We start from the raw sequence: 10949 nt of genomic DNA, 5'->3' as shown, positions 1-10949 counted from the left end.
TAAAGAAGTAGGAGCACTAGGACAAGAGGAGGAGCACTAGGACAAGAGGCGGAGCACCATGGTAAAGAAGTAGGAGCACTAGGACAAGAGGAGGAGCACTAGGACAAGAGGCAGAGCACCATGGTAAAGAAGTAGGAGCACTAGGACAAGAGGAGGAGCACTAGGACAAGAGGCAGAGCACCATGGTAAAGAAGGAGGAGCACTAGGACAAGAGGAGGAGCACTATGGTAAAGAAGGAGGAGCACTAGGACAAGAGGAGGAGCACTAGGACAAGAGGCAGAGCACCATGGTAAAGAAGGAGGAGCACTAGTACAAGAGGCGGAGCTCCATGGTAAAGGAAGGGGACTAGGACAAGAAGGGGAGCACTATGGTAAATGTTTAATGCAGTATATTCCAGTGCGTTACTGCACAGTTAATGCAGCATATTTCTGTGCATTAGTGCACATTTAATGCAGTATATTTCTGTGCATTAGTGCACATTTAATGCAGTATATTTCAGTGTGTTATATGCCGTTTAATGCTGTATTTTTCCGTGCGTTAGCGCACGTTTAACGCAGTATATTTCAGTGCAATCTGCACCACACAGGGTGATTAGGGTGTCCCCAGGCACACTGGGCATACCCTGTGCGCACGCCTATGACTTTCACGTACAAGTCCACTTGCCCATGCTTACTCTTTGATTGGCCGGTGAAAGGAGAAGGAGCAGACCGATGAGCCTATCTCTCAGGTTACTCTGCCCTATTAGTGTGTCTCCTCACCCCGCAGCACATCTGACTTGTCTTTTTCTCCCAGTCTGAGCACTGCTGTACAGGGACTGCGAAAGGATGTGTTCCAAGTCAGATACAGGTACTTACACTGCTTGCACTGAAAATAAATACATGTAAAGATATATTAATAAATACAGAGTATTTTATATCGAAATTCAGCTTTAATGCTGTACCTATTATGGTAGATTTCCCATCACTCCCTGTGGGGTCACCTGGACGTGAGGTGGTCACCTGGATGTGAGGTGGTCACCTGGACGTGAGGTGGTCACCTGGACATGAGGTGGTCACCTGGAAGTGAGGTGGTCACCTGGATGTGAGGTGGTCACCTGGAAGTGAGGTGGTCACCTGGATGTGAGGTGGTCACAGAGGCGGTTCCAGGCTTTGTGAGGCCTGAGGCAAAACTTGACATGGGGCCCCCCTCACACCCATGATGGAAAAAATAATTCAAGGACAAGAGCCTCTTCCCCACAACCCTGGCCGGTGGTTGTAGGGGTTTGCAGGCAGGGGGCTTATCTCAAACTGGAAGCCCCCTTTAACAAGGTGGCCTTTCCAGATCCTGCTCTTTAACACCTAAGGGGCAGGGGCCACCGGGTGATGTCACCTGCTGAACCTGCACCCTTGTGACATGAGGGCATGCTGGGTCATTGCTGGGTCATTGACGTCACAAGGGGTGGTGTCACCGATATTCACTGATTGTTAGGGACATTCGCGGCCCCGCTCCTGAGTCAGGGCTCTTAACGCTGCCTGAGCACAGCAACGTTAAGGTCCCCTGTCCCTCAAAACTGGGGTAATGCATTGGGTAAGTTAGGAGGCCGCGAGACCCCTGTAAGTGTGAGGCCTTAGGCGACCACCTAATTTGCCTAACTAAAGAGGTCATCTGGAGTTAGGTGGACACCTGGGCCCAGATTCACAAAGGACTTACGACGGCGTATCTCCACGTACGCCGTCGTAAGTCCGAATGTGCGCCGTCGTATCTTTGTGACTGATTCATAGAATCAGATACGCCTCACTGTTGCCAAGATACGAGCAACGCAAGTCTCCTACGCCGTCGTATCTTGGGGTGCATATTTACGCTGGCCGCTAGGGGCGCTTCCGTATATTTCCACGTCGAATATACAAATGAGCTAAATACGCCGATTCACGAACGTACTTGCGCCCGGCGTATTAAAATACGCTGTTTACGTAAGGCGTACGACCGGCGTAACTTTACCCCTCATAAAGCAGGGGTAAGTCATGTTAAGGTATGGACGTCGGAAATGTCGGAACAGCGTCGTATTTTACGTCGTTTGCGTAAGTCGTACGTGAATGGGGATGGGCGTAGGTTACGTTCACGTCGACTAAGCATTGAGCCGGCGTAATTTAGGGAGGAAATTCGTTGACACCTGGAAGTGAGGTGGTCACATGGACATGAGGTGGTCACCTGAATGTGAGGTGGACACCTGGAAGTGAGGTGGTCATCTGGAAGTCAGGTGGTCACATGGACATGAGGTGGTCACGTGGACATGAGTTGGACACCTGGAAGTGAGGTGGTCACCTGGAAGTGAGGTGATCACCTGGACGTGAGGTGGTCACCTGGACGTGAGGTGGTCACCTGGATGTGAGGTGATCACATGGACATGAGGTGGACACCTGGACGTGAGGTGGACACCTGGATGTGGGGTGGTCACATGGACATGAGGTGGACACCTGGACGTGAGGTGGTCACCTGGAAGTGAGGTGGTCACCTGGACGTGAGGTGGTCACCTGGATGTGAGGTGATCACATGGACATGAGGTGGACACCTGGACGTGAGGTGGACACCTGGATGTGGGGTGGTCACATGGACATGAGGTGGACACCTGGACGTGAGGTGGTCACCTGGACGTGAGGTGGTCACCTGGATGTGAGGTGATCACATGGACGTGAGGTGATCACATGGACATGAGGTGGACACCTGGACGTGAGGTGGACACCTGGATGTGGGGTGGTCACATGGATGTGAGGTGGTCACCTGGACGTGAGGTGGTCATCTGGACGTGAGGTGGTCACATGGACATGAGGTGGTCACCTGGACGTGAGGTGGTCACCTGGAAGTGAGGTGATCACATGGACATGAGGTGGACACCTGGACGTGAGGTGGACACCTGGATGTGGGGTGGTCACATGGACATGAGGTGGACACCTGGACGTGAGGTGGTCACCTGGACGTGAGGTGGTCACCTGGATGTGAGGTGATCACATGGACGTGAGGTGATCACATGGACATGAGGTGGACACCTGGACGTGAGGTGGACACCTGGATGTGGGGTGGTCACATGGATGTGAGGTGGTCACATGGATGTGAGGTGGTCACCTGGACGTGAGGTGGTCACATGGACATGAGGTGGTCACCTGGACGTGAGGTGGTCACCTGGAAGTGAGGTCGGACTGTCTTATAAAAGAGGTTGTGTACAAAATTTGCTGATGTATAATTTTTTAACCCCTTGGGAAATGAATGTTTATATTGTAAATTGGAAATCATGATGTACATATTGTTGGAAAAACAGGAAGTGATTCTAATGGCAATAAAACATGAAATATCTTGGAATGGTGTGATTTCTGTACCCGAGAGCTGGTCGATGGATCTCCAGTTGGACGGTGGTGGTCTCACTTTATAGGTAAACTTTGAAATCTTCTTCCTATCCCTGTGTGTTACAGGATATAAAAACGGCTCCACCCCTGTGTTCTTGAGGTATTAGGTTCATATAATCAGAAACCACAATTTCTCAATTCCTCGTGCTCTATTTCAGCTGGGAGAGTCCCAGACATACATACAATAAATGTTCTAACGTGATTTAAAAAGATATTCACTTAAGAGCAAAATTAGATTTGATAAAGCACCATGGCTAGATAGTATTCACCCCTGTGTACTTAAAGTATTAGGTTCATATATTCATAAACCACTATATCTATTCATAGGTAGATTCAGAGAGAGTTAGGCCTGCGTATCAGTAGATACGCCGACCTAACTCAGAATCTGCGCCGACTTATGTTTAAGTGTATTCTCAAACAGAGATACGCTTAAACATATCTAAGATACGACGGCTTGCGCCTTCCTATCTTACATTGCAATATTTCGGATGGCCGCTAGGTGGCGCTTCCATTGCGGTCGGCGTAGAATATGTAAATGACTAGATACGCCGATTCACGAACGTACGCCCGGCCGCCGCAGTACATTTACGCCGTTTACGTATAAGAGATAGGCCGCCTAAAGTTATTCCATCAAATCGATGGAATAGTAATGTTAAAGTATGGCCGCCGTTCCCGCGCCGAAAATTTTTACGTCGTTTGCGTAAGTCGTCCGCGAATAGGGATTTACGTCGTTTACGTCCACGTCGAAATCAATAGGCCCGTGCGGCGTACTTAGCCGCAGTGCACACTGGGAAATGTAGGCGCCCGGCGCGAATGCGCAGTTTAAAAAAAAACGTCAAAAACGTCAGGTCAAGCCCCATTAACCTAAAACACGCCCCCTTAGACAAATTTGAATTAGGCGCCCTTATGCCCGCCCGCTTTGGGCTACGCCGCCGTAACTTAGCAGGCAAGTACTTTGAGAATCGAGTACTTGCCTCGCTAACTTTCGGCGGCGTAGCCTAAACACGCTAAGCTACGCCACCGCAAAGTTGGGCCAATCTCTCTGAATCTACCTATCAGACTCTTTTAGCTGATTCAGTTCCAGATGTACAGTAAATGGCCCAACATTATTTAAAAAGAACAAAAATGTGTTTGATAACGCACCATGGCTAGATAGTTTTCACCCCTGTGTACTTAAAGTATTAATTTCATATATTCATAAACCACTATTTTTTTATTTCTTCTACTTTAGCTGGGAGAGTCCCAGAGACACAGCAGATGCTGGAACATTTCTAAGAAGATATTCTGTATTAAGTTATACATTAGGCTTGATAAGCACCCAGATCAGATAGTATCCAACCCCTATGCACTAAAAGTATAAGTATAAGCAGTAATGACGATTTTTATTGGCACTGCGACATTACGGCGGACACCTCGGATGCTTTTGACACATTTTTAGGACCATTTACATTTATACAGCGAACAGTGCTATAAATATGCACTGATTACTGTATAAATGTGACTGGCAGGGAAGGGGTTAACACTAGGGGGCGAGGAAGGGGTTAAATGTGTTCCCTACTAGTGATTCTAACTGTGGGGGGGAAGGGGACTGACTGCGGGAGGGTTTCCAACCCCTTTAACTCCTTCAGATCCACGGTATAGCGAATGACGGCTACAGCACGGACTTGCTTTGCCGGGGGGGCCGTCAATAGACGTCCTCCCCTTTGCATGTGCCCCGAGTCACTGAGACTCCCGGCCTCTTACCACGTGATCAGCTGTCAGCCAATGACAGCCGATCACGTGATGTAAACTAAAGCTTGGTAATCTTTATTTTTTCTCCTCAAAAAAAGCCGATCGCCGACTCTTGTGCAAAGGGACATCGGTCCCGAAGAGGAAGAGGTACATCCGCCTCATCTGTGCCCACCAGTGCTACGGCTGCCTGCCAGTGCCCACAGTGCCACAAATCAGTTCCCACCAGTGCAAAACAGTGCCCCCCATCAATGCCCACGAGTGCCACCTATCAATCCCCACCAGTGGTGCCTATCAGTGCCTCATCAGTGCCACCTAGCAGTGTTGCCTATCAGTGTCATCTACCAGTGCCGATCAGTGCCACCCATCAGTGCCCATCACTGTCAGCTATCAGTGCCACCTATTAGTGCCACTTCTCAGTGCCCACCAGTGCCACCTATCAATGCCCTTCAGTGCCACCCATCAGTGCCACCTCTCAGTGTCACCTCTCAGTGCCACCCAGTGCCACCCTGCCCGAGGGCCCCATGCCACTAGGGGGCCCCATCAGGGTTGCCAGGCATAATAAAATCAGGGACAGTATGTAAAACTCTGCTATAAAAATGCACTGTTTACTGTGAAAATGACAATTGCAGTTTAGGAGTTAACCACTAGGGGGCGCTGTAGGGGTTAAGTGTGACCTCATATGTGTTTCTAACTGTAGGGGGGCGGGGCTGGACGTGTGACGTCATTGATCGTCGTTCTCTATATCAGGGAACACACGATCGATGATGGCGCCACTGTGAAGAACGGGGAAGGTGTGTTTACACACAGCTCTCCCCGTTCTTCAGCTCCTGTGACCGATCGCGGGACACCGGCGGCGAACGGGTCCTGCGGTCGCGGAGCTTCGGACGTCTGGGCTCTTAAAGGCGACGTACATGTACATGCCTGTGCCCAGCCGTGCCATTTTGCCGACGTGTATCGGCGTTAGGCGATGTCGTCCAAAATATAGATAACGGCTGCAAATAACAGTCGCGGTTCTACAGAGAGGCGAATGGCGAATTCAACGTTTTGCCGCCGTTGTTCTTTGGAATCGCTGATTCGGCAGAAATGGATGAGATTGAATAACAGACGGTTCTGCTTTCTATCGGCCACAAGCAGAAGTCACAAAGAGGAAGAAAAGTCTTCGGTTTTCTATTTTGGAGCCGAAAATCTCTTCTGAAATTCCCGAATCATCAGCCAGAGAAATTGCTGACCGGGCGAAAGTGCGTTGCAACCCAACCCCCCCCCCCCCCCCCCCCCCATAAATAAAGCCAATCAGGAAGATGATTGTTTTTATTTATTCGGACACTACATCTATTCTCACAATGATCAGAATAATCTGTAATCACAATTTGGGAAGACTTGGGTGGGAAAAGAAACGCTCCCCGTTTAGCGTTACTGGCCTAAGGCACGGGAAGGGGTGCCACGGGAAGGGGACACAGGGAGAGGAATGGTCCAAGAAATACAGGCGCCGTAGGCTGCCTGGAGATAAGGGTGTCACAGAGGCACTTAGCGCACTCCGGAGTCACAGGTAGACACATGACACTGTGGAAGTCCCAGGAGTCAAAGGAGACACAGGAGTGCAGAGGGTTCACCAAGGTCAATGGAGACACAGGAGTGCACAGGGGCCACCAGGGTCAATGGAGACACAGGAGTGCACAGGGTTCACCAAGGTCAATGGAGACACAGGAGTGCACAGGGTTCACCAGGGTCAATGGAGACACAGGAGTGCACAGGGTTCACCAGGGTCAATGGAGACACAGGAGTGCAGAGGGTTCACCAAGGTCAATGGAGACACAGGAGTGCACAGGGTTCACCAGGGTCAATGGAGACACAGGAGTGCAGAGGGTTCACCAAGGTCAATGGAGACAAAGGAGTGCACAGGGGCCACAAGGGTCAATGGAGACACAGGAGTGCACAGGGTTCACCAAGGTCAATGGAGACACAGGGGCCACCAGGACCAATGGAGACACAGGAGTGCATAGGGGCCACCAAGGTCAATGGAGACACAGGAGTGCATAGGGGCCACCAAGGTCAATGGAGACACAGGAGTTCAGAGGGTTCACCAGGATCAATGGAGACACAGGAGTGCACAGGGGCCACCAGGACCAATGGAGACACAGGAGTGCAGAGGGTTCACCAAGGTCAATGGAGACACAGGAGTGCAGAGGGTTCACCAAGGTCAATGGAGACACAGGGGCCACCAGGACCAATGGAGACACAGGAGTGCACAGGGTTCACCAAGGTCAATGGAGACACAGGGGCCACCAGGATCAATGGAGACACAGGAGTGTATAGGGTTCATCAAGGTCAATGTAGACACAGGAGTGCACAGGGGCCACCAGGACCAATGGAGACACAGGAGTGCACAGGGGCCACCAGGACCAATGGAGACACAGGAGTGCACAGGGGCCACCAGGGTCAATGGAGACACAGGAGTGCATAGGGTTCACCAGGGACAATGGACACACCCATGTGTACTAAAAGTATTAGTCAGTTATTCATAATGTCTTAATTTCTTAGGCTCTAATAATTCAGCTGGGTCACTAACTTTGATAAAGCACCTAGGTGACATAGTGTTCACCCCTGGGTACTAAAAGTATTAAGGTCAGTTCTTTATAATATCCTAATTTCTCTAATCACGGGGGGGGGGGGGGGGGGGAAGGCGATCTCAGTAGTAACACAATTGTTTTGGAGCTTTACCAATGACTTGTGTATATTCTGTATATTTCACAATACTACTTTATTTTTTTCCTCTGTTTCTAAGAAATTTGTGTTCTGTTCAAACTTCCTCTGCACTTCGAGTCAACAGAATACGTGACAGGCGGCGAGCGATTGACCTTTCCACCCGAAAAAAGAACCTCCCTAAAATTTCCCAGGGACCCGCAGTGACTGTCCTCGTGTTTTGTCACATAGTTGATTGTCATTTCGATGTTTATTCTCTGAAATAAACCAGCAGTGAGAGAATAGTGCGGCATTGCTGACCCCTAAACCAGCAGCGAGGGATCAGTGCGGCATTGCTGACCCCCTAAACCAGCAGTGAGGGATCAGTGCGGCATTGCTGACCCCCTAAACCAGCAGCGAGAGAATAGTGTGGCATTGCTGACCCCTAAACCAGCAGCGAGAGAATAGTGCGGCATTGCTGACCCCTAAACCAGCAGAGAGGGATCAGTGCGGCATTGCTGACCCCCTAAACCAGCAGTGAGAGAATAGTGCGGCATTGCTGACCCCTAAACCAGCAGTGAGGGATCAGTGCGGCATTGCTGACCCCTAAACCAGCAGCGAGAGAATAGTGCGGCATTGCTGACCCCTAAACCAGCAGCGAGAGAATAGTGAGGCATTGCTGACCCCTAAACCAGCAGTGAGAGAATAGTGCGGCATTGCTGACCCCTAATCCAGCAGCGAGGGATCAGTGCGGCATTGCTGACCCCTAAACCAGCAGCGAGGGATCAGTGCGGCATTGCTGACCCCCTAAACCAGCAGTGAGGGATCAGTGCGGCATTGCTGACCCCCTAAACCAGCAGTGAGAGAATAGTGCGGCATTGCTGACCCCTAAACCAGCAGTGAGGGATCAGTGCGGCATTGCTGACCCCCTAAACCAGCAGTGAGAGAATAGTGCGGCATTGCTGACCCCTAAACCAGCAGCGAGAGAATAGTGAGGCATTGCTGACCCCTAAACCAGCAGTGAGAGAATAGTGCGGCATTGCTGACCCCTAATCCAGCAGCGAGGGATCAGTGCGGCATTGCTGACCCCTAAACCAGCAGCGAGAGAATAGTGAGGCATTGCTGACCCCTAAACCAGCAGTGAGAGAATAGTGCGGCATTGCTGACCCCTAATCCAGCAGCGAGGGATCAGTGCGGCATTGCTGACCCCTAAACCAGCAGTGAGAGAATAGTGCGGCATTGCTGACCCCTAAACCAGCAGGGAGGGAATAGTGCGGCATTGCTGACCCCTAAACCAGCAGCGAGAGAATAGTGAGGCATTGCTGACCCCTAAACCAGCAGTGAGGGAATAGTGCGGCATTGCTGACCCCTAAACCAGCAGCGAGAGAATAGTGCTGCATTGCTGACCCCTAAACCAGCAGCGAGGGATCAGTGCGGCATTGCTGACCCCTAAACCAGCAGTGAGAGAATAGTGCGGCATTGCTGACCCCTAAACCAGCAGCGAGAGAATAGTGCGGCATTGCTGACCCCTAAACCAGCAGAGAGGGATCAGTGCGGCATTGCTGACCCCTAAACCAGCAGTGAGAGAATAGTGCGGCATTGCTGACCCCTAAACCAGCAGCGAGAGAATAGTGCGGCATTGCTGACCCCCTAAACCAGCAGCGAGAGAATAGTGCGGCATTGCTGACCCCTAAACCAGCAGCGAGAGAATAGTGTGGCATTGCTGACCCCTAAACCAGCAGCGAGAGAATAGTGAGGCATTGCTGACCCCTAAACCAGCGGCGAGAGAATAGTGAGGCATTGCTGACCCCTAAACCAGCAGCGAGAGAATAGTGAGGCATTGCTGACCCCTAAACCAGCAGTGAGGGAATAGTGCGGCATTGCTGACCCCTAAACCAGCAGTGAGGGAATAGTGCGGCATTGCTGACCCCTAAACCAGCAGTGAGGGAATAGTGCGGCATTGCTGACCCCTAAACCAGCAGCGAGAGAATAGTGAGGCATTGCTGACCCCTAAACCAGCAGTGAGGGAATAGTGCGGCATTGCTGACCCCTAAACCAGCAGTGAGGGAATAGTGCGGCATTGCTGACCCCTAAACCAGCAGTGAGAGAATAGTGCGGCATTGCTGACCCCTAAACCAGCAGCGAGAGAATAGTGCGGCATTGCTGACCCCTAAACCAGCAGAGAGGGATCAGTGCGGCATTGCTGACCCCTAAACCAGCAGTGAGAGAATAGTGCGGCATTGCTGACCCCTAAACCAGCAGCGAGAGAATAGTGCGGCATTGCTGACCCCCTAAACCAGCAGCGAGAGAATAGTGCGGCATTGCTGACCCCTAAACCAGCAGCGAGAGAATAGTGTGGCATTGCTGACCCCTAAACCAGCAGCGAGAGAATAGTGAGGCATTGCTGACCCCTAAACCAGCGGCGAGAGAATAGTGCGGCATTGCTGACCCCTAAACCAGCAGCGAGAGAATAGTGAGGCATTGCTGACCCCTAAACCAGCAGTGAGGGAATAGTGCGGCATTGCTGACCCCTAAACCAGCAGTGAGGGAATAGTGCGGCATTGCTGACCCCTAAACCAGCAGTGAGGGAATAGTGCGGCATTGCTGACCCCTAAACCAGCAGCGAGAGAATAGTGAGGCATTGCTGACCCCTAAACCAGCAGTGAGGGAATAGTGCGGCATTGCTGACCCCTAAACCAGCAGTGAGGGAATAGTGCGGCATTGCTGACCCCTCCTTCCTAAAATGCTGGTGGCAAGTCTATGGAGCAACCTAGACAGTCGGTCTAAAGTGGACCTGTCACCGGGCGTGTTTTTTTTTTTTTATTGCAACTTTATTGTTTCATTTTCACACTTCAAGGTAGGTGCGCAAAAGAACTCCTAGCCGACTTGCTTCCCGGATGCTTCTGGTCGGCAAGGCATGCTGGGACTTGTAGTCCTTTGGTGGCTACATGACAGCCCTACTCTGTATGTAGAGTAATAATCAGAGGGAGGCAAATCAGTTAAAAGTACAATCATTTATTAGCTAGTGTACAATGTATAATACAAGCAAATATATTCTTTGGGAAGACCTGCACTGGAATTGTGGATCAGGGAGAAAGACTTTGTGTGCTTGCGCTACCTTGTGGCCATTTGGGTGAATTACAACCTTCTTGGTGGAACATT

General features: G+C 50.8%; 1 long non-coding RNA gene across 1 annotated transcript; it reads left to right on the top strand.

Annotated features, from left to right (window-relative positions):
- Positions 1–571: 571 nt before the first annotated feature.
- LOC120921189 lies at positions 572–3333 on the top strand. The gene is made up of 4 exons (XR_005744839.1): positions 572–1123; positions 2332–2350; positions 2389–2844; positions 3168–3333. It is a non-coding gene; the product is annotated as an uncharacterized LOC120921189 (long non-coding RNA).
- The last annotated feature ends 7616 nt before the right edge of the window (positions 3334–10949 follow it).

Source organism: Rana temporaria, chromosome 13, assembly GCF_905171775.1.
Source record: "Rana temporaria chromosome 13, aRanTem1.1, whole genome shotgun sequence".
In the NCBI taxonomy this organism is placed as follows: Eukaryota; Metazoa; Chordata; class Amphibia; order Anura; family Ranidae; genus Rana; species Rana temporaria.
The sequence above is the reverse complement of the archived record's forward strand: the minus strand, read 5'-3'. Positions and strand labels throughout refer to the sequence as shown.